Consider the following 24,981-nt stretch of genomic DNA (forward strand, 5'->3'; position numbering starts at 1 on the left):
TGTAGTCGAATCCAGGGCTTCGCATGTGACGTCAGAGAAGATGAACGAAGCTTGTTGCGCTTGGAAAGTAATGGAAATTTTTTTTTTTAAAGTGGAGAACAGAGGTATTTTCACGAGAAAATATGTCATCTTCGTCCCGATTTGGCTTGTGTCAAAAGATAATAGCAAACATGCAAACACTTGTTTTAAGTGATTGCTGACGGAATTTCACTACGTAAAGACTTCACATGGGCGTCACCAGGGGGGGTGCGTTGGGTGCGAACGCACCCCCCTTCAGATCCTTAAAAAAAAATATATATATATCAGTCTGCGAGCGACCTCAACGCCGGACGCTAAATAATTACTCTTTTCTACTTTTTTTTGTTGGTATTTTGCACCAGGGACACACACACACACACACACACACACACACACACACACACACACACACACACACACACAAAATCAATTCGCACCCCTGGTTCTGGCAGCACTGATTTTATACATATCTATTAGTATTCTACAGTGTTTACTATTTATCGACCGTACTGTACATCCGTACGATACAGAGCACTTATACACGTTTGCATGTACGTGTGCTATATACTAGGTGTTTCAAAAAACATTTCCCACTTTTGATTCTTAATAATTCATAAACTATACATCAGATAACACTGTCATTGATATTAGTGATAGCTGAATAGTGTACAATTTTGTTGAAGGTGGTTTAAATATGAAAGCATAAATCAGTTTCATGAAATCCACGATTAATTTCACAGTTAGGTTCCAGATTTTGCTCTATTTTCAACCCTCTGTACAAAACTTCACTTTGCACAGGGGTCAATGGGTGTGTATGGGAGTGTGTGGTTAACACCCTGACAATGGTCCTAAACAATGGCCAGGGTTTCAATGCTTTATTATTTATTCATGAGAAATTCCACTATCACAACTAGTCTTTATTCAGCCTCTGGCAGTATCTGTGTAAAGTGAAACGCCTGCCGATACTGTCGTTGAGTGGCGACAGTGCTCTCCCTACTTTTGAAAAACGAAATTCCAATGAATACCTTCTGTTCTGTCGTAAACAAGGTGACAGGAAGCAAAGAAAATCAGTTAGAGTATACACTTGTGTATACGGAGCCTTAAATAAATCTACTCACAACTGTGAAACAAATCGCCCCAATGAAAAATGCTGCTGAACTCTTTACCAAAAATGATCTCTTTTATCGAAAAATCGACAAATTTGTCAGAATATTAGTAAACAGTTGTATTAAAATGAAAAACTTTAGATCATTTACGCTTATTTATATCCCAGATTTAGTGATATGTGAAGCAAAATTTGAAAATGATTGCCAGCTGGAATGAAATGTGGTGTTTGCGAGCACATGATGGAAGCATGTGCTTACTTTTTCCATGTGCATGCATTTTACCCTTTATCGTGCATGAATTCAGACTAGCAGTGCCCAGGGCAATCAACATGAATTATTGATTAAGCATTCATGTGCCTGGGAGCGCGAGACTGACGCCGAGTCAACAGGTGGTTCAGGCATGTCCATTGTTCAGGGCCATTGTCAGCACACACTCACATACACATCATTGGTTCCTGTGCAAAGTTCATTTTTGTACAGAGGGTTAAAATTTGACCAAAATCTGAAACCTTACTTCAAAATCAATCTTAGATTTAATGAAACTGATTCATGCTTTCACATCCAAATTACCTTCAACAAAATTGTACACTATTCAGCTATTACTCATATCAATGACAAATTTATCGGATGAATAGTTTTTGGACTATCAATGATCAAAAGTGGGAAAAGTTTTTTGAAACACCTAAGGTACTTACAAGTATGTAGGGTCTATGTACGTTACTTCTGACCAATCCATATTGCCAGCCCAAGAGCGAGCCTTAGCCTCATTAAAAAAAATGGAAAAAAAAAATGGAGGGGCAAGCATATCATTTTGCCCACCCCCCCCCCTCCATAGTTTACTTCCAGAGACGAGAAGATTTTCTTATCTTTTTTTTTTGACAGAAAAACAAAAAGTTATCCCCATAAAAATATTGGAGGGGCAAGCATATTTTAATTTTGCACCCCCATAATCAATAATTCCCGAAATGAGAAGATTTTCTTGCTTTTTTGTTAGAATTCATGAAATCTGTCCAATTATTTCACCCAAAAGCAGTGGCGTAACTATACGGAGGGGGGGGGGGGGTGCGCCCCCTCCCAATCCGCTGGTAAAAAAAAAGACTTACCGAAATAGTAATTCAAGTGTTAGTAAACTGCTTTTGAATGAAAGGGTGATCAAGAAATAAGATATTTTTCTATCTTATGATTTCTTTTAACCATAATTAGATAGGTATATAGTGTGAAACATTGTTAAAAAAGCCCGGACCCGACAAAAGATTGTGATTCAGCGTGATTCCTGGTTGGCATTCTGCATATAAGCAGGATGTGCGCAGTGTACTCAGTACATCCGAACGAAGAGTCGCTACAATGTTGCGCAATGACTTTTGTGATGTAGAATGTACACCTTTGTACCTTACGCTTCGTTGTATCAAAGCTAGATCATTGATTTTGCAGTGTTGCTTTACATACTAGTCTATGTAAAAATGTCTTGCATTGCCAATAAAAAGACTTGACCTGGGCTAATTCCTAACTTTTCCATGTACATATAGTACACACACACACACACACACACACACACACACACACGCACAATTAGTTTAGGGGATGCTCTAAAGTGCAGATTTTGGACATCCTTTCCCCGCTTGGTCACTTCGACGTCACCTCGCTGGTCATACCTCCCCCAGTCATGAACATAAACCCACACCCTTGACTACCAGTGGCGGATCCAGGGAGAGGGGCGCACCGGGCGCACCGGGCGTCCCCCCCCCCCCCTTTAATTTCCAAAGCGAAAAAAAAATAAATAATATAGCTTTTTGGACAGTAAAATGTCAAAATTTTCAAGCTCGCTCGCTCCTCTCGCTCGCATTTAGTCGTAATGCCATTCTTATGAAGTTGCTGCCAGTAATTGCCGGCAGTTGCGCCTGGTGCGCCCCCCCCCCCCCTTAATTTCCAAAGCAAGAAAATATAGCTACAAACGGCAATTTGGGGACTGCAAAATGTCAAAATTTTCAAGCTCGCTCGCTCCGTTCGCTCGCATTTAATCTTTATGCAATTCTTCTGATGTTGCTGCCAGTAATTGCCTGCAGTTGCGCCCGGTGCGCCCCCCCTTAATTTCCAAAGCGAAAAAATATGGCTAAGAACGGCAGTTTGGGGACTGTAAAATGTAAAATTTTCAAGCTCGCTCTCTTCGCTCGCTCGCATTTAATCGTTATACAATTCACCTGATGTTGCTGCCAGTAATTGTCAGCAGTTCCGCCCGGTGCCCCTCCCCTCCCCTTAATTTCCAAAGCGAAAAAATATGGCTAAGAAAAGAACGGCAGTTTTTGGACTGTAAAATGTAATATTTTCAAGCTCGCTCGTTCCGCTCGCTCGAATGTAATCATTATGCTCTCCTGATATTGCTGCCAGTATTTGCCAGCAGTTGCGCCCGATGCGCCCCCTTAAATTCTAAAGCGAAGAAATATAGCTACAAACGGCAGTTTGTTTGTTTTTTTACTGTAAAATGTCAAAATTTTCAAGCTCGCTTGCTCGCATTTAATTGTTACGCAATTTTCCTGATGTTGCTGCCAGTAATTGCCGGCAGTTGCGCCCGGTGCGCCCCCCCCCCCTTCCTTTATTTTCAAAGCGAAAAAATAATGGCTCCAAATGGCAGTTTTGGGACTGTAAAATGTCAAAATTTTCAAGCTCGCTCTCTCCGCTCGCTCGCATTTAATTGTTATGCCATTCACCTGATGTTGCTGCCAGTAATTGCCAGCAGTTGGGCCCGGTGCGCCCCCCCCCCTTAATTTCCAAAGCAAAAAAATATGGCTACAAACGGCAGTTTGGGGACTGATGTAAAATGTCAAAATTTTCAAGCTCGCTCGCTCGCTCGCTCGCATTTAATTGTTATGCAATTCTCCTGATGTTGCTGCCAGTAATTACCGGCAGTTGCGCCCGTTGCGCCCCCACCCCTCCTTTATTTCCAAAGCGAAAAGATATGGCTCCAAATGGCAGTTTTTGGACTGTAAAATGTCAAAATTTCCAAGCTCGCTCTCTTTGCTCGCTCGCATTTAATTATTATGCCATTCACCTGATGTTGCCGCCAGTAATTGCCAGCAGTTGCGCCCGGTGCGCCCCCCTTAATTTACAAAGCAAAAAAATATGGCTACAAACGGCAGTTTTTGGACTGTAAAATGTCAAAATTTTCAAGCTCGCTCGCTCCGCTCGCTCGCATACTACCCCCCCCCCCAAGATGAAATCCTAGCTACCGGCGCGCCGGTGCCCTTTCCCCGCTTGGTTTCCCTCAAAAAACAGTTTGAGAGCTTCCTATATTTCAAATGTCTGTCCAAAAAATCTCGTAAACATTTAGTGTCAAAACGCACCCCCCTTGAAAAAAAGCTGGTGACGCCCCTGCTTCATAATGACATTGCTGCTTTTATTATGGAGATTATACATTCGTCATGTTCAGACCTTTCCTCTGATGTTTCATCACAGTACGCCTCCCTTTTGTACACAAATATATATCATAAAATAATATTTTGGTCAATCATTTCAGTGACTACAACTCCATTCCCCCAAAAGGCATCATTGCCAGATTGTCAAACGACTACAAAAGTTTGCTACGAAGGCCATTGGTTATTCATTATTGATTTCATGTGGAAAAAAATATCGAAACAGAGTTTGTTGAAGAATTATCTAGCCTATATAGATCAATGGCAGAAGGGTGTGGTGATGACGCTAATGACTCCTCCTATTCACATTATATTGTTGCGACATGCGGTCAAAATTTGGCGGCTCTTTGAAATTCTATATACTAGTAGTTCTCTTGTGATTTGAAATCTGTGTTGATTTGAATTTTTTTTTTGAAGCCAGCATGAACGTGTTTGCCCTAATTTCACCTTTAAAGTACACTACGCACGCTCTTATCAGAAAGGTGTCACGAAATGGAATGGAATTATGGAATTTTGGTGATAATATTGTACGGAACAAAACCTTTGAGGTTTTCTTCAAAATACCGTTGTTATTAATGTCCCAGGACTGAAGAGAAATATAATACTATAGTGTCTCGTAAGAGTTAGAAAAGTTTAACGATCCTGCCCACATTTGTGCGTGAGTTTGTTCGCCAGATTGAGCACTTGAATGTTGAATCTTTCGGATTAAAATGAAATAATTGGCTGATGCTCATTTCTGTGTGTTTAGTAGCATTTTAGAGTTAAAGAAGTATATTTTTCTTACTTAATTTTGTTCGTGTGTCCTGTTCTTTGCACACTACATAATTACTACATTGATGTAGTAGCAAATTATTTGTTATATAGGGCCCCATTTTTTTTTCTCTCTCTCTTCTTTCTTTAACACACAACAAACACTGATGTATACAAAATATTGAATGGGGCATGCAGGGCAGTGGTGCTTGCTAGATTTGTTATGATCGAGGAATGGTGCATGCCTAAACACGAGTGCTTTCTTTTTGTTAAAGGAGAGATTTTGCATGTTTTTCTTCTCCTATAACACATTCCTGTTCTTTAAAGGACAAGTTCACCTTCATAAACATAAGGATTGAGAAAATGCAACAATATTAGCAGAACACATCAGTGAAAGTTTGAGGAAAATTGGACAATCGATGCAGAAGTTATGAATTTTTTAAATTTTTGAGTTGGAACCGCTGGATGAGGAGACTACTACAGCTTGTGAGTCATATGCGTACAACAGTATAAAGAAAATGTAAAAGAAAATTCAACATATTTTCATTTTTTTCGCATAATAAAAGAGCACTTGACTTGCCTCTTTGTAAAGGCATGGGGAATAATATTACCCATAACATTTGTCGGTAACGAGTCAGAAGAATGTGTACTTTTTTCAAAAGATGGAATTTTGTGAAATTCTCTTTATATTTTCCTTATATTGTTGTACGCATGTGACATCTAAGTTATTCATACACTGCAGTAGTCTTCTCATCCAGCGGGTACTGCACAAAAACTTCAAAAATTCATAACTTTTGAACGGATTGTCTGATTTTCCTCAAACTTTCAATGATGTGTTCTACTAATATTGCTACATTCTCTCAATCCTTATGTTTATGAAGGTGAACTTGTCCTTTAATGTTTTAAACAGACACGTTCAGGCACACACGGCACCCACATACTGTACATCCACATACATGCACATGTTTATAACATATATGCACATTCTTCTGTGTCTACCGGTGCACTCGATCGTGGCGTTATGAGAATGGTCGAGTCCCAACGATGGGATCTCCTCTCACCTCCCGACATGACTTCCGACTATTGCTATCATCGCCGTAAATGATTTCCGGATCGGCTAACTACCCGGGCCGGCTCTCGGGGCGGGCAAGGCAGAGAACTCGGCTCTGTTCGGGCTCGTAATCGTTTCCGTCCCCTTATCGGTACTGACAATTGAGGATCAACAAGCCCCGACAGAAAAACAAAAAAGACATCCTCCTCTCTCCCTCTCCCTCTCTACTTTTCTCTTTCCCATTCTTTCTCCTTTTTAAGTTCTAGGCAATTATTCTCCTCCTGAAGCGAAGTGTTGTCGAATCTTGCACAAAGCCTCGCCGATTCGGTTTCTTATACCTCCACGAGTAGAACTCAGCCATGGGGTCAGCGCCCTGAGGTACGGCTTCACAATGAGCCCAGTTAACCTCGGGCACGTCATGGGGGCGACCCACTGGGGGCTCCCCCCGCGCGCTTATAGTGGCCCTTCTATTTGTTCTTGTTACATAGTATCGGCGACACGTACGGGTGTCGGGATCGCTCGCACCAAATTGACATTACACTTCGGCTTACAAATTGACCCGTTTGTCGGCTGGCGGTCCCGAGAATCAAACCCCCACCAGAAGTTCCCCCGGCCACGAAGTGAGAAAAATCGCGACACTCCTATCAGTTGTAATTAGGGCATACAGGGGGACAACATCTCGATTTGGCGGTCTCGTACTATCTTTACATCTTCGGTTTAACGTCTCTCTCTCCCGAAAGTGCATACCATGATTGGTGACGAGACGCGAGTAGGGTCAATTCTACTTTTGAGGACATTCTTCATCAAAGTCCCATAATAGTGAAACAGAAATAACAACTTTTTGTTTTGCTTTTGTCTTGTATTATCTTATTTTGGGTACACTTTTTTTTGTCAACTCAGTGTCAAAAAGGATTGAGAAGATCCGATGGAGACAAACTGGTTGCCAGGCAACAGGAGTGACTTCTCATCCATCTGGGCCAGTGTCCCGTCTCAATGACCCGTCGTGAACTTGTGCTTCGGCTCTTGCACTTTGAGCCGCGTGGTCACAATCTCTCATACATGATAAAAAACAATGAAGACCAAAAAAGCGGGGGGGGGGGGGGGGGAATGGAGGCTGAGGGAAAAGTGTCGATAAGGTTCAACAAATCTCAATTTACTTTAATCCCACGGAATGCATATTTTTGATCAATTTCTTCGCCTGCTCTTTTAACATTTCGAAAGACAGAATGAAAGGGGGGAGAGAAACAGGAGCATAGAGAGAGATACGTTTTTCTTTCTTCCAATCAGCATCGCGACGATGGCATAGAGAAAAAGAGAGAAAGAGAGAAACAAGATAAAGAGAGGACGAGAAAGGCAGAAAGAGAAAGATTTTGTTTACTGCGGGGTGCCGAAAATTTTGACCGCCATCGCCCAACATTAATCTTTCACTTAGCACGCGGCAAGCGGGGGGGGGGGGGAAATATGAAATAAGTCGGTCAATCAATGAAGTCATCATTTGGCTGTGAAATTGGGTGATTTGTGGCCTACGGGTTCCCATTACACACCGACACCTAGCAGTGTCGAAATTACGTCGGGGGAAGAGTGAAAGACGGAGAGTTTTAAGGGAGGCTTGGTTATAGACCGAGCGGGATCGAAACAGAATTATGGGCGTATCAACTTGTGACTACTGGCGGCGGGCCATCAAAATGCCTGTAGCGTGTAGGTTAGGCAGTGTCGAGCCGCTGTTTTCTTCATTGTTTTACGCTGGAAAGGACAAAATCACCGCGAATGACCCCAAACTATAGTGCTCACAGTAAAAAAAAAGGCTACCTTCGATTTTGTTCATATCTGTTAGCTTAGATAAGTATCTACATCAGTTACTTGTGCTTTTTCCTCACTAACTCCATTATGTTTTGGTTTGATTTTTTTATTTCATTTCTTCTTTCCTACCTCATGAATACGCACATATGTCTGAGAAGCTGTCTTGAACTATATGCCACAATATCCTCCGACTACGACTAAATCTGCGACTGTAAATTAAGACGAAAACGAAATGCTCCTGAAAAGACCATGACAAATATATATATAACGTATACCACTTTCAAGGACTGGCTAAAATCCCTGGCACATGACAATCGCATCTTGATATTATGCACACACACAAAAAAACAACAACTGATAGATAATATATCATATATTCCCTAAATTTAGTTGTCTTTTTGTTATTAGAAGAAATCAGTACTTTTATTCAAAAGACACACCTTATCTTCATTTACTTCACGTACACAAACAGACAAAGGAGAACTCGTAAATATTTTCTGCAAAGTTCAAAGGAAACTCGTGGTCATCACCGTTTGCCAATTTGAGTATGTGCATCACTAATTAGTAAGACATGGGAATCTTTAAAATCCCTACTAAACTCTTCTATTTTTGTTTCTTTTTAATGCAATCTCTTACCTCCCTGTTTGTTTAATTTTACTTTATTCATTAATTTAGGATTTGAACATTGAGCTGAATTTCACTTAATTAAGAGTCAATTGCTTATCCATGGTCAAACTACTTTCATGGGTAGATAGAATTCATTTTTTTTTTTTGGGGGGGGGGAATGAAGATGATTTTTAAGGATCTTGGCTACCGAAGGTACATGAGGAATTCTGCACCTCCATTGCACTCTTGCAATCTCTAATGACCAGACTTGGTGACATTTATAGAGATGTCTCGTTTCGATGCGATTAGTGAATTAACCTTGAAAGTGTTAATCCTTTAGTATAAGTAAATAAAAATTATTCGACTTGAATTGAATAGTAGATGAATCGCTGTGGCGCCATGAATCACTATAGAGTGGCGAAAGACTATTTGAGCACACTTGCTTAGATGGAAGGGAAAAGCATACAGTACGGAAGAGAACAAAGGCCCCAAATAATGTTGGTTTTAAGATTGATTACAACACTTGAACTGGAAAATAGAACCATTTAGATGGGGGACGGTTAAAGTTATGTTAAAATACTGGGCAATCTACATGAAAGGAAAACAAAATCAAATGGAAAAGTGAGAGAAAGTACACTTATTAGGTATTAAACAGTGCATTACATGATGTTGATCTTCCTGACCATTCCTGCACCGGATTCTTTGACCTCAAACGAGGACATACTGACCTCACACTTCCTCTAACGCAGACGACACGTCCGAGGGCAATCATCTACCTCAACACACTCGATCTTCCTTCTCGCGCCAGGAGAAAAAAAAAAGAACGAAAAGAACACAACTAGAATAGAGACAATCATACAAATGATGATATGAAAGATGGACGACAAAGACCGACCTCCGACGGCGAATCGGAAAAGCAGGATCTGGCCGTATCCGCTAGGGCCGATACTGGTCATTCGCCTCTCGTACGGTCCATTTGGACATCCGTCAACGGGGCTCGTCCCCTCGAGGAATCGGTTCTCTCTATCTCGCCGACACTCTCCTTTTTCTCGATATTATTACAAAAACCGAAAACATGACACCATTCTTGTCACAGATTCAGTTCCTCTTTCCCCCACCCCTCGCCACTTATTCTCTTCAGCAAAAAGGAAAGGAGGCGACGAGAAGAAATAGAGAGACTTGGCAGAAACGCTTCCATGGCGTTCTTTAAGAGATGACATTTTCATTACGCCCGCACGTCGTCACCTCGCAAACTATTACGAATCCTCGGCCTAAATTTTCTACCCCTGTGCCGGCTAAACTCGCCCGCAAGTCCCCCCGGGACGTTGTGGAAAAACATTCTCCGGAGCAGCGAGTTTGGATAGAAACTTGGGACTCACAGAGATAATCTCGAGCGATGGACGGAAAGAAATTATGTCATCATCTTATTTCAGTATATCCGACTTTGGGTTCCATTACACCGGGCGCGATTAAATTTGGGGCCAAACAGAATTCTCGCGGGTACAGCTTCGTTTGGTTCGTTGCCTTTGAGGGTCCGGGGTACGCTACTTATCACGCCCTCCCTTTGTGTAAAACATCCCATCCACCCCACTTTAAGTTCAAGGCCCGTCTTTTTATTCAGAGCGCGAATCCGTAAATACCACACGAGAGAAGCGAGGCAGCCTTCGTAACATACTGTCATACCTTTTAGTACAATTTTGAAACGAAAGTTCGCCATCAAACGTAATGTGTGAGTGTGTATCTGAATACATGTTATGCATTTATGTGTTTGTGTGCATTCTTGTTTGTGCATGCTTGTGTTCGCATCGTGTGAGTGTGTTTATATGTGGCTATGTTTGCCATTGAAACACATTCCATCATCGGGCCTCCCGAATGAAGAATCGTACAAGAAAATGCATAAAAACCTCACGAGAAGCATTAAGTCTTGCCAAATATAACTCCTACATAGCTGTGAATTTGATAATATGTTAGTGACGTTATGGACAAATAGGGTGAAATCGATTGTAGCTCACATATTCCGCCGCCGAGGTTATTTAGGGATGTGAAAGTAAAAGTTGACTAACCTGTTGAAAATTACCAAGGTTCAAAAATTCAGAGGTTGCTACCCCGCTGCCAAATTGCTTTTCATTTTCTCTTCATTTATTTCTGTTATGAGATGTGTGTATGCAACTGAAATCCCAGTTCGCCAAAACATCAATCTCAGCAAACCGCGGAAGGAAAATTGAGAGAGAAAGGGGGAAAACTATGAATCAAAACAAATCATAATTCAACACGTGTGTTGTCAATCTACATCAACGCCTATACATGATGAAATCAATTCGGAATGATCGACTGTGTCCAGAGGGGGTTGCCAATCCCGCGAGAACGACGGAGGGACGGGGGACACATCCGTTTTAGCGCACCTATGGTATCGGGTGAACGCGAATCTCACTTTCATGCATCAACTGTCTGGGTCCGTGAAACACCTGCTAAATCAAATGTAATCGACCAGTCATATTCGAAAATGTCGCGGGGTTTCGTCAGAACGGGGATAAAAGTATCATTATTTGCCAAATAATCGTGAAGGCCAGATTAATAATGTGCTCTCGAAAGGATTAAAAGACATTTCTTTCTGTTTTTTTCTGTCACCAAAATAAAGGCGCTTGTGAAATGTATAATTCAGGGTTCACTATTGATATTTTCTTCGCTGTAGTAAAATTCTGCTCCAAATTGAACTCTGCCTTGCTACACTTATACTTCTCTGCAATCTTTTCTACCCATTGATGGGTGAAATATCTTCAACGACATTCTCCGCCTCATTTTGCCTTTATGATTGATACTCTGTCATCGAGTGGAGGCAAAGTATCGAAAATCCTTCATTTCACAATTGAGGTAATAAAAAGTACATCTATAAAATGAAAGATAGATAAAAAACACAAAAAGTTCAACACTTATACACACACACATGTATACATTCACACACAACAGACAATAGATACAATCCTCTTATTCACGTAAACAAGTCTGTGCTTGTATCACGCGTGCGTATTGTCAGTGTGCGTGTGAAAGTGCTCCTGCTTTGCGTGTATGCATATTCTATTGTTGGAGAGAGTTGATTCGTTTGGTGTTGTTGTTGTAGTTGATGTTGTTGTGTTTTTTTTCGTCTGTGGCAAATCCTCTTTCCCGACTCTTCTTGCTAGATGGAGCTCGACGGGCTTCTTTCTGTGGGTTTTTTCCCTTTATTCTTTATTTCACAGTCAATGTTTGGCTGGTTGACGAGAGAGCCACTAATGTGATATAGTTGTTGAGTCTGGCTGCGCGCTGTCAACGAGCCAACGAGGTGTATAACATTGGCACGAGAACGAGAGTGAAAAAAAAAATCCTTTAAGCGAAATACTAGAAGTGAAAGATTCACGGGAGGAAAAAAATATATAAATTTTGCGCAAATGATTTTTCCACTGTGTGTTGAAAGACACTAAGAGGTCATAAGGCGTCGAAAGTCGTTGCTGTGTAAGCGTGGTATACACAACGTACGGCTATTTCTACATATCTCAGCGCGACTCTGTTTTGTCGTGGAAGACTTTCTGCAATACCATCCTTTTTTGACGATAACACCATTTTATAAACCTTGTTACAACTGTATTGTGTGTTGCAATTATTGCGGGTTCTGTGGCAACGGCCATGTAATTGCAGCACCAATAACATGCGAGTACTTGAGCCGTTATCATGTTAACTGCGATTATAGCAACATTCAGTCATTGCAAACCCTTTCACGAAATGGGCATCTGACGTATTGAATCACTTACCTATAATATAGCATGTATAGTCCACGGCGACGGGAGAATCCGTTTTGGGTGTTTGTTTCTCTTTTAGCAAGGGCCAACAGTTATCAAAAGAGTGACGAGATCTTGAAGGTACTATTTACCATTGGGAATAATGATTTGAAAAAAAACATGTTCAAGATATCACATTTGATGCATATGTGTAGGTCAGTTGTATCACAGCATCCTACCATGTAAATATTTTGCAATAAAGCCTTAAATATAAGGAGATACCACTAGTTTTCTCACTAGACCATAACTGTACACGGTTTAGTCTAGAAACATTTTTATCATAACTATTGTTTACATTTTGTATATTTAACGATACCTAACATTAATTATACTGATTCAAATTTTTACATTGGTTGTTTCTATCCCTAACTCACATTTTAGAACTATTCTGAAGCATTAAATCAGGGGTTTTGTTTCTTCTGCAAATGGTAAACAATGCCTTTAAATATTGAGATTACCCTTTATGAGACGGTCGTATGCGCACAAATACAAAGATCGGATTATTAAAACTAGATGAAAGTAAAGTTACATCTTGTAGACATTCTTATACCATTTCCAATTTTGTTTGGTAATTCTTCTTTCCTATACCATACTTACAATGGTATTGTGCATACACTATGTAAGACGAGATAAGATCGTAAACCTGACAAAAGACGTCTTGGAATAGTTTAAAAGCGGGTTTATAGTCCTAACAAGGACCCTAGTGAAAAACGATCGCACCATAACGTCGCCCCCAAATGCGAAAACATAACTTCATAAGATGTTTACTAGAGACATAAAAGGGGTACATAAATTGTCGATTGCTCAGTATAATTTCATTACACCCTCATATCGAATAAAGGGGCAAGGACGCAGTTGGTCACGTGACTATTTTATAATGATGTAATTTATCAAGTATATTATACTATCATATGCTATATAACATTTTCAAAATTGTGTGTAAAGCACCATACCTATATCAAAGTCGTGATACGTAGCAATGTCAAGATCTCAAGGAAAACGAACAAACATAATAAATAAAATACTGGTAGGACCCACAATCTACAGGACTTTGCTTTTAGTGGCTCCCCCTATCTCCATTCTCCAATTTATTTATCACCAAGATGCCTATTTCTGCAGTCCTCATCAAAAGTATAATGAACCCGCTTTTTATTGATTATGTTGATATTTCTTTACTTTAATGTACATTGTGCGGATATGTCATGTATTATATTCATTTTGTTAAGATGGTGAAACATGGAATAAACTTGTACTTGAAACTTGAACTAAAGTAAACAAAATGATACCAGTTCGATAAGGGCTTGAAACAGCAGACAAGCCCTCACTTTTGTTCTCAATAACACCGCAGGGATGCAATCATTTACGTACGTTTTTATCGTGCATTTCAATTAATTTTGATAATTGATAAAACAATCCAATGGTGGTCTGGATATAGTACTTATCATGCTTGAGTTAAGAAAGAATGTAAAATGTAAAATGAAATAAATAGGACATTGTATATCTTTCCGTTTTTCAACATAATCGATAATATTGCAATGCAATTCATCCAACAACAAAAAATCGTCGTTTCCAAATTACCATGTAATCAGCTTCTTTATCATCATAGAGAAGTTGATAACATTTTTGAATTTCGTATCCATATCAGTTTCAGCGTCATTTTCATTTTTTTGTTTTGTTTCTCCACCTGTACAAATGAACCATTAATACAGATCAACCACGTTCTCATCAAAATATAGATAAGAGTGCGGAAAGAGTAGCCCTACTTAAAGGAAATAGATATAATAAATACAGGAACATACATTCATTAATTCATCGTATATTAACCATGTTAACGTACAGGTGGAGGATACTGTTATCAAAAAGCAGTCTGGTTGACTTGGATAACACCTTTTGGGCGATGTGATATTTTGTGATTCTTTTTTGTTTCCTTTTTTTTACCGAAGATAGAAAACACGCATCAATAAATAATTGAATAACTTGAACCTCGAATTCGTTCAATTGCATATTAAGCAAAGAAGGATAACACAAAGGGAATAAGACTAGACAGAGACGTATACTGTATAAGGGTACGTATATAGAAGGGGATGCCTGAATAGGAATATACAGTTAGGATTGAGAGGATATCAATCCCATATTGTAGTTCATCAATTGGTTACAAATTGGCCACAAAAGAGTATGTTATTGTTTAATTTGTTTGAAATAAAAGAGTTGTTATCATCATGATAATTTGTGATTGTAACTTGTTGGCAGCTCATAAATTATACACTTTGTTTGATCATGTTTCAGTGATTGTATATGATTGATAAAGCTATGCTAATTATGTATATCTTTTTTTTTATGTTGACATAGGCACAGAACTTCTCCGACTGTGGGCGACGATGCCAGCAACGATAATTCGATTTGATTCATTTCTGCATTTTCACAAAGTATATACAACGTAACGAACAATTTCCAATACTAATCACATTGCATCCAACACAAAATGAATATAAATATAATCATATATAATGTACCAATAATGAAATATTGCATAGGTGAATTATAATCATACAAAAACAATGGGAAAATCATTGATTATTCAATCGAATTGATATATACAAGATGCAGGAGACCATCTTCTTAAGCTGAAGCTTGAGTTTGATGGCGGCCTCTGGAAAAGCATGTGGCTTGTACTTCTTTACAAGTCATTTAATACATATTACATTACGTAACCATGATAGGGTAGCTACAAAATGCATCAGTGCAAAGGTGAGTTAGGGTACAAGTGCATATGTGCAGTTTTGTTGTTTTATTATTGTTAATGCTATTTAAAAAAAATGAAATGGTATCATTTTGCTAATCAAAAAAAAAATCATATGCTAATTAGAAAAAAGACGTGTAGATTAATTTTCATATAGAAAAATGATATACATGATGTTTATGTATGCATATTATGTATGGACACGAGTCATGTGATATAACATTGTGGTGGAAAGAATAAAGTATATGTCTTGGCAATTATGAACTGTGACCGCACACTGTGTTTTATTAGACATGGGACCCTTCAGACCATTCCATCATGGACGCCGTTGCCGTTATATCGTAACTACCATTGACACCATTCCTGTCATGGTCTGAAGTCGGCATGGATGTCTTCTCTTCTCATGCAGTCCTCGGGTTTGTTTGCTTGGCATCATCACACCCTCCTTGTTCTCCGTCCTTTCTTTTCCTCCTCCTCAAAGGTGCGAGGTGGAAACGATCGGATGAAAGTCGGAGAAAATAGGTTTGTCTGTTCACACTCCACATTCTGCCAGCCGGCCATTTATTTTATCCTCTTCTTCTTCTGTTTTTCTTTTTCTTTCCCCCTCTACCTCTCTCCTTCTCTCTTCCTCTTCGTAACCCCGAGCGATCCAGACGCTCTTACGTCCGCTTCGGACTACGCTGTTTTCCGACGCTCCCCCATCGCCACGATCCGTATCCAAACAGTCATCGTTCTCGCTGTTTATTTTCTCTTAATATTCCCAATCAAAAAAGATCCAGTCTCCATTGGATTTAGGCCTTATTTTTGCGTCGGAGGGCATCCCGTTACCACGGAGTTGGTGGTGGTGATGGTGGTGGAAAGCAAAGCGAGCCTTACACTGTTTTCTGCACTCTGCTATTGCGGAAGTTTCCCAGTACTGGTATGCATTATTTCGCTTCCGCGCGGAGAGAAAACGCACACACATATAAGGGGAAACTGGATAACGCTTTATAGACATGACTGAGGTGTGAATATCTTATTAGATATGCGCAGTCAGATGGACAAGACACCTTTGTCAAAGCTAGGCTGTATGTATGTTTGTATGTGTGCATGTGTGCGTGTATGTACAGTATGTATGTGTGTGTGTATGTACACGTGTATGTACAGATATACGTAAACAATGATGTGGTCTGATGTAACTAAACGAAATTGGAGAGCAATACAAAGAAACGAAAACTTAGATTTATGTTCCAACATCTGTGAAATATCACCTACAGAAAAAAAGGGTAATTTCGTGAATTTCTCTGTACATTTTAGATATAGCAGAGGTAAGTTATTCACCTATCAGATGTACGTATAACCTTCAAGTATATAAGATTAGCATTTTGCTGTACTGAGGAATAACCAAGACACTTGAACAAGTTTAGAATATACTATATTGATTCCAGGTTTGCAATATAGGACTTCTCCAAAGTACCAGGTTATCTCTGACTTTTCTTGCTTGCTTTTAAATTTGGATCTAATGACTTTATTGACTAAGTGATGACTAGATAAAGGCAAAATAACAAACAGAAACAACAGCGTGAAAGGTGAGAAACCAACTAAAAACGGGGGGGGGGGGAGGGGAACGATAAGCTTAAAGGTGCATGGTCCCGGTGTTTAAGTCAAATGCGTACGCGGGCGCGCGGCGCAAGTTTCCTATAGAGACCTACGCTATCGACTCCTCTTTAGCGCTTACGCTGTGGCCCACTTCCCCGAGTCCGAAGAAATCCGATTCACTGAAGTCAGTGGTCCGATCACAGTTCGGCTCATGATTCGGCTGAGTGGGGATGACAGCTTTAGCAAACTTCTTTTGTGATGTCATAATAAGAAGCACATATTATTTTATGCACGCACCCTGGCATTACTACAGACTGCGCGATGCGCAGAGAACACAACGAAGGCAACGTTACTTAGCAGCACCTACGCACTTTACTCTTGACGACAGCTCAACTTCGGTAATCTTCGTATTAATGCTAACGGTGATCGGCAGTATCATCAACAGCGCCCTCTAAACTACCGGGATTATGCACCTTTAACTTCTAGGTTTCACATCCTTGCGAATAAAAGAAAAGATACCAGTAATGAACGCTTAGATTCTACTAACCGAAATGATGAAATGGTGAATGCAACATCAGAAATAAAATGTTGCAGCTCTCTGCACCTATTGTGTAATGAAACGCAAACATAGATATACACACAAGCACGCACTAGTAAACACAAGCCCACATATGCTATAAGCATATCTATAAATTATAAGATAACCAAAACCGTCCCATGTTTCGTTATGTAGGAGTATAACATGTATCATTGATCAAGTACTCGCACTTGCTTAACCGCTTATAAGCGATCACAAAATAGATATAGATCTATTCAATTCGACGACAGTGTACGCAGAACCCTTTGAATATTCAAATCAAGAGAGCCATCTTGTACCGTGTCCTGAACAGTCACGTTGTCTCATGTTTGTTCAGTTCAAATGCACGATGATGCACTGTATATTCACAAATGGGAGGATGTTGAGACGAGCCCCACAACAAGGGGCCAGTTTGTTCTTGAAATTTATCTAGGCATATCTTCTTACATAGAATCATTGTAGAAATAATTCAATCGATGACAGAAATAGAATGGACACTTTTTTCATCCAGAATTCTCTTGGAGTCTAGATTTTCGCATTATCACATCATTTACTTTCTGACAGCGGATGGTGGTTTCCTTGGGGAAAAAGAAAAACTCTCAAATTAAAGGTACGCTTTAAAGTTGTTTTGTTTTTCTTTTCATCCTACGCCAGCGTTGTTGCGTATCGTATCCATGGGCAAAAATGAGCATTACTATGGATGGAAACAACGCAGGAGACAGATGGACGTTTATTCTCGCGAAATGTCTCAAAACGCGCCGGACGCTGAGTGCGGGCGTGTTATCTTCGCCTGTCCCCGCCGATACACTCGGCTGAGCGCGCGTCGACGGCCCGTTCGCTCTCTCGCTCTTGATCTGTCTGCCTCGTTGCACCGACTACGGACAAGCCTACACACACACACACACACACACACACACACACACACTCAGAGAAAAATGAATACATGTCCTCAAGCAGACAGGGGGAGAAAAATGAGACGAAAACGTGTCGAAACAAATCAAAATCTCTCACTGATTCACCGCCGCAAGCAGAGTTTCGGATTTAGAACCGCAGTAGCACTTACGTCGAGAATTATAAGGGAGTTTAACATTACGAAAACCGATCCCACAAATTTCGCCTTCCATGTGGTACAAACAAAACGAATTTCGTATTGATATTTCGTTTACGAAAGGGTTACGTTTTTGTTCTTGCGTTTTTGTTTGTTCTTGTTGTTTTGATATCGAATGACTGTTAGATTTCTCATAGAAAAGGAGCACAATTTATCTTTTTTGTTACCTTGAATCACTATTGAATAAATTCATATTAATGATGGTGACGATGAGTGATACTTTGCCATTTTTTTGTAATTCCTTATTTATTATTTAACTCTCCTTCGATATCACATTGACCTGGGAATGTGGAGAGTTGTAGGTTTCTTGACATAATCGAGTCGCTAACTCCGAGTCGCTATCAATTACTCATATTGTCAATGAAGCTTTCAAATCATTTTTAATTATGAGTGAAAAGAAAATTTTCACTATTCTGTTTTTCAAGCTGCACTATGTACAAACAAATTAATTCGACTCTCTGAGATAATATATATATATATATATATATATATATATATATATATATATATATATATAGGTAAACGAATCAGTAGAAGAAGAACGCCGTAAAAAATAATAATAAATCCTAGATCTTGAAGATCTTAAAAACGGAGCATAGCTCTCAAATACTGAAAGGCAAGGTCACACTTCATCAGTGCCCATGGTGTGACAAAAGATCTTAATCAAACCCGTTTCTGAAACAGACATGAAAACACGTCTGATCATATATATATATATCAAGTATTGATATGTATATAATGCAGAAAATACAGATGAGAGAGGAAATGAGATTCAGAGATAATTGTTGTCGATATAAGCAGAAATCTGAGAACTGTGACATAAAGGGCAAAAGATATTAGTCCGTTCTTTAGTTCAATGAATGACACCATATTTGAAACAATTTCATTTTCCAAAAGTTTTGTTCTTCTATTTCAAAGTTTCATCCAATTTCATTCATAATTTCTTTAATATTTCTGTTTGTTTGCCTGCCCCCCTAATGTATTTCCTTCCTTCCTTAACTCTCAAGAGCCAATATTGTGAAGGTAAATATAATTATGATGATAAGCATTCCGAACCCCGCAGATGATCTGGTTTTGCCCTATATCAGTGACGGGCAAAGGTGGATAGGACCTTCCAGCTATGTGTATCAATCATTGCAATGTTAAAAAAAAAAAAGAAATAGATGAATGCATATGAAGGAAATAAATAAACACAAAATGATAAAAATGAAACAAGGAATGATTGCACTCAGTGGGCCCGCAATCATATGGCTAACGAGCGGTATAAAGATAAGGAAGCAACTTTCAAATTATTATCGGTGTTTATGCCTGTCATCTGACACGCTGGAAACTGGAAAGAGGAGCTTTAATCTGCTTAACTCATTGCCTCTCCCATCGTTAATGCATGTAAAAATACCATAAACGTCTGCTCCCTTAATTTTTGGCATTTTCTTTGTCGTGGCAGCCTGGTAAACAACGAACCGACGGTCTTTGTTCGCTCGAACTCTTGGTCCGTTTGGTAATAGCCGGCGGTGCCTCGTGTCTGGGCGCGCGACGACATCGTCGGACGAGATAGCGTGTGGCCTGCACGCACGCGCGCGGATGAAACTCGATGCGCAACGGATACGCATCGCCGCTCTTCCCTGCCGACGATCCCGTTCCCCAGAAATGCGTTAATGCGGTGGCTCTCTGATTTATTTGTGGGTATTTTTCCCCCGTCGAGATGGGACGCATCATGCTTAGGTGACGATGATAGCCGTGTTTACTTGAAATATAGCGACAAGTAAACAAATGACACTCCTCAATGGTCACCTCCATATACATTCTCCTCTCAGAACAGTGAGTTAAGACGACTTTTTTTTTAAGGGGGGGGGGGGGAATTGAACCCATGGGAGATAATCATAGTTCTCGGCAAAGGAAAGTCAGACATTGATACGAAACTACCGTATTGTTCTGCGTTTCCACCGTTTCAGTCGACGATAAGTGTCTTAAGAAGACGTCTCATTTCTCAACTCTTAATTATGACACCTTCCATATCCAGCACAGTCGGGCTATCATGCTTAATCAGCTCTTGTTTAAACGGAATAAAGAGTTCTGGCCATAATTATCGTATGATGTCTATTTACATATTGCGCACGCTACTTGGACGCGTGCGCAGACTCGTGCAATGAACGACTTGCGGAAATATTTTCCTTATAGTGAAAACATTTTCCTGATTCCTGACGCTAAAAGAACAAGGATAAAGAAATGGACGATAACTCAAATCAATGTGAGGTACGCTCAAAATGACACGAACTTACAGTCTTATTCCGCTTCTTTGTTTGTTTGTTTGTGTTTTGTGTGTGTGTGTGTGTGTGTGTGTGTGTGTGTTTGGTTTTTTTTCCCCAATATCGTGGCATCTGCAATCCAGAATATAGCTGTAAATGATTGAGAAATTATGGACTGGCCCTCGGGGCGATATGATGCGGACAGGAGAGGGGTTCCAATAAGGAAGAAGAGATAATGAATTATTAGATTTTTCGCTAGCTCGATGTGGTGGGTATGATTTATTTCTAATGGACGAGCTGTGATTACGCAAAGTGTCCCATCATATTCCGCGGTTTGCGTGTATTGTACGTGGGGGTTGGAGAGTTCCACCGACCCCCTCCTGCTGTTGAAGCGCTATCATTGGAAACATTTTTTTATTGTTTCTATCAAATGTGTGAACGTGAGACAATCTTCTCTATCAATGATATGATAGAATGATATCAAATCGTCAACAAAATAAAAAATCAAAACGGGACGCTTATAACGACCATACTGAAACATGCAGAAAAAAAGAAAGAAATTAAGCTGGATTCTAAAGATTCTAAAGTAACTAAGAGAAAAAGACTTCGAAAGACTCCGAGGGGTGTGTGATCTATTAAAATGTTGCGTCTTTTATCCATAAAAGAAAATGACACTTAAAGCTGGACATTAGAAAAGGCATTCTTTATGATAATGACTTTGCTAGCAAGTAAGTCTGAGCCACCCAGTGGATTGAAAATTGTAATTACCCTCTCGTTGCAGCATATCTTTCCAGACGCGGGCTACTTAATGACCCCCCAAAGAGTTAGACCACTGGTAGTGATCTCTCAAAATGAACTGTCGCAGGATAGCTAGGAATGCATTCAGCCTTATTTAGCATAAATTATCTTTCTTTAGAGAAACATTTGCTACATTTTTTTGAAAATAAAATGACTTTGCTATATTTGCTATATTTATGTTCCTATAATTCTTCTTCTACTGCTGAAGTTGATAGATAATACGTACTTACATATTTATTCTATTTTTTTCGTTCATATTTAGACACTAATTACCGATAACATCATCAAGGTGAATGAGGGGGAAAGGGACGGTTTTGATGAAACATGCATATGTATTTTTGTGATACTTTTTTTTCATGTAGTAAAACAGTCATTTATAGAATGCTGATATGTGTGTGTGTGTGTGTGTGTGTGTGTGTGTAGAATAGGGCCTATGCCTCTCTGTGCCTGTAAATGAGTTATTTCTATCTGTGTGTGTATTAATGTAGGTTCATGCGCTGAACAGTGAGAGAGAAAGAATAGAGAGGGAGAGAGAAAGGCAAAGACAGAGAAAGAACACAGGCGGGTCACACAATCATTGTATGGAAAGAAAAAAATGAAGAAGAGAGAGAGAGGAAAGTTTGGCTAATACATTAACTGTCTCCAGTGGTGGTGATGGGGGGGGGGGGGGGTTAACTAGGCAAAGGCTGAGAATTGAATTCATTTCTGAGGATGATGTCTCCTCTCGGTCATTATCTATCAGATGAATAACTCCCCCGGGGGAATCGGGCTGCAGCGAAAGGTGATTGCCGCTCAGACACACGGATAAGCTCTTGTAATGACTTTCAAATGATTTTCGTATTGGCAACGACGTCTCAATATCGCAATCACAAAGATATCATTTACGTGTCGAGATTGGCGCTCGGCGTAATTATAGACTCACTCCCCCGTCATTGGACTTGGATCGTGACCGAGAGCTGCCGTGCTAAAGCACCGGGCTGGGATCCGATGATCTGCAGCACGTGCCTGGCCGGGCGAGCCTAGGCGGGCCCTAACGACGACGGTAAAGTGGCCAATCTGTAGTCGCGCGGAGGTGTGAAGTTGGGGAGCGCGCGCGCCGCTTCGCCTCATTAAACCATCCCCGAGCTCCATTTCGGATGCGCGGCCGCACTAAGAATAGCGGAAGGATGGCCTTCCCAGCGCCGCCTTCTCGCTTCCGACGCCAAGGGACTTGGAGAAAATCACCGCAGCCTCTCTCGAGCTTGGGGAACATGCATTTCTCACCCTTGTCATTATCCTCGCCATCCGCGACTTGGTCAGTCGGGCTTGACGACATCTTATATTCCGGTTTACCCTTTCTCGTCACACACGCGTGCCACATGAATAATGAAAAGTTTAAACACTGCGCGCATCAAGCGAGAAGGATTAATGTTCAGGATGTTTAGCATAATGAACCCTTTCGAGAGCGCAAGTGAGTAGGGGGTGTTTGTTGCACGTCAGGAGCAGAAAAAACAACAACAACAACAGCAACGAGAGTCCTAGCTCTCAAGAGACTAGTAACTCAAGGTCCATTTGTCATAATTCGCAAATAACCTCAAAGGGTTGATTATTACATTACTGGGGCCGACTTAGTGAAATAGAAGTCATCAAGTAAACGAGACAAGCCGGGATCGTGATTGGAAATGCGAATGCATTTGCCAATCTCTGACAGAGCGGAGCATCATCATCGTGTGGCTTGAATACGGGATCATGTGCCTCCTCTCAAAAGAAATCTGGCACAAGAACTGCTCCACACATCAATTGGTATCAATTCAAACCTGACACGACTGAATGATAATAAAAAAGACGAAGAAGAAAAAGAACAGAATGCGATCAAGCAGTATATCAAAACAGAAGTGACACGGAGTGTATCCTTGCTAATGTTTGTTGTGTGGGTGAGCTGACAAGAAATTTGGCTGAATGAAAGATATTGATCCACCATGTACTCATAACAATATTATGGTAATATAATTTGTATTGCCGAAGAGGAGGGGGGGGGGGGATGAAGGGGTTAAACAAGATGGATGGGTGAATCGTGTTAAAAACACAGCATGGGGAAAACATGAAACCCCCACTAATGGCCTATGTATTACCAGAGATTTAACCCGTCGGCTACGAGAATCTGATACCTAATATGTCTTTGCCCATCATGCCAATCAAGTACTTGTGGGCAGTGGGAATATCTATATCTAAGCTTTTATTCATTTGTTCCTCTTTTGATTGGGGTGGAGGGGGGAGTCTTTGGAGAGAACATCGGTTCGATTGCTTTGTCGTGTTCATAAATAAGAATACACGGAGATTAATCGACGCAAGACCAGTCTGTAGCCGGATGATGAAAAAAAAGTCCTAAATGTCAACAGACATACAGACACACACAAACACACACATACACACACACGCACACAATTGTGTCGATGTCGGCCTTTATACATGCATACATATACGCAATGCAAATGTCTAGTCATTGTGTTTCTTTCTTATAACAGAAAAGTTGTTACATTTTTTTTTTTGCTTCTATATACTCAGTCTTAAAATGATGACATAAATGAGAGGCATTTGAGATTAACTGCTTCACAAGTGACTTAGAAGGGAAGATGAAAGCATGCAGTTGTATGGAACGGTCCAAAGAAGTCTTTTGTCTTGCCTTTCTTCTTTTCCTTGGTCTTCTTCTTCTTCTTCTTCTTCTTCTTCTCCTTCTTCTTCTTCTTCATCATCTTCTTCTTCTTCTTCTTCTTCTTCTCCTTCTTCTTCGTCATCATCATCAACTTCTTCTTCATCTTCTGCATTTTTTTTTCGTCAGTTTAAATGTGGGAATTTTGTATGATCATCGTTCAGAGACGTCATTTTTTTTTTCTTAAAAAAAAACCAACGCAATGATTATGCTCACTGCAAACTCCATGTTTTGGCGGGAAGATGAGAAGTTTACGGGTCGAGATGACTCTGCACACCTACCAAAATAGAACGAGATGAGATCTAAATGCGATTTATGATCTACATACATTATCTGATTACTGAGACATGCATAACATTTACATCAATTATTCATTTATGAATAAAAACACGTTACTCTTTTTTTTTTTTGGTTACTTAAGCTGAGTCGTATTCGTTCTCAACATTTAGTTTCGGGTTACTGGTGTTCAAAAATCCATATATACGAAAAAAGCAAATTGCGTTGTCTTGTGGCTTGTTATTCCTAGTTTTGTTTGTTTGTTTGCATCTCACATTTCAGAATATTGGCAATATCTTTGAACAATCAATGTACACAGTAGTTTTCTCTTGTCTTAATTTTTTCTTACCTCTCACTCGACTGTACACACACACATATATATATATATATATATATATATATATATATATATATATATA

General features: G+C 40.0%; 1 protein-coding gene across 1 annotated transcript in view; it reads left to right on the plus strand.

The window, feature by feature from the left end:
- LOC139728947 (homeobox protein engrailed-like) overlaps positions 1-24,981 on the plus strand; it is a 72,224-nt gene that overhangs the window by 45,996 nt on the left and 1,247 nt on the right. The window lies entirely within an intron of this gene.

This window comes from Diadema antillarum, unplaced genomic scaffold, assembly GCF_040938485.1.
Source record: "Diadema antillarum isolate AM-2024a unplaced genomic scaffold, OU_Dant_1.0 seq00000205_RagTag, whole genome shotgun sequence".
NCBI lineage: Eukaryota > Metazoa > Echinodermata > Echinoidea > Diadematoida > Diadematidae > Diadema > Diadema antillarum.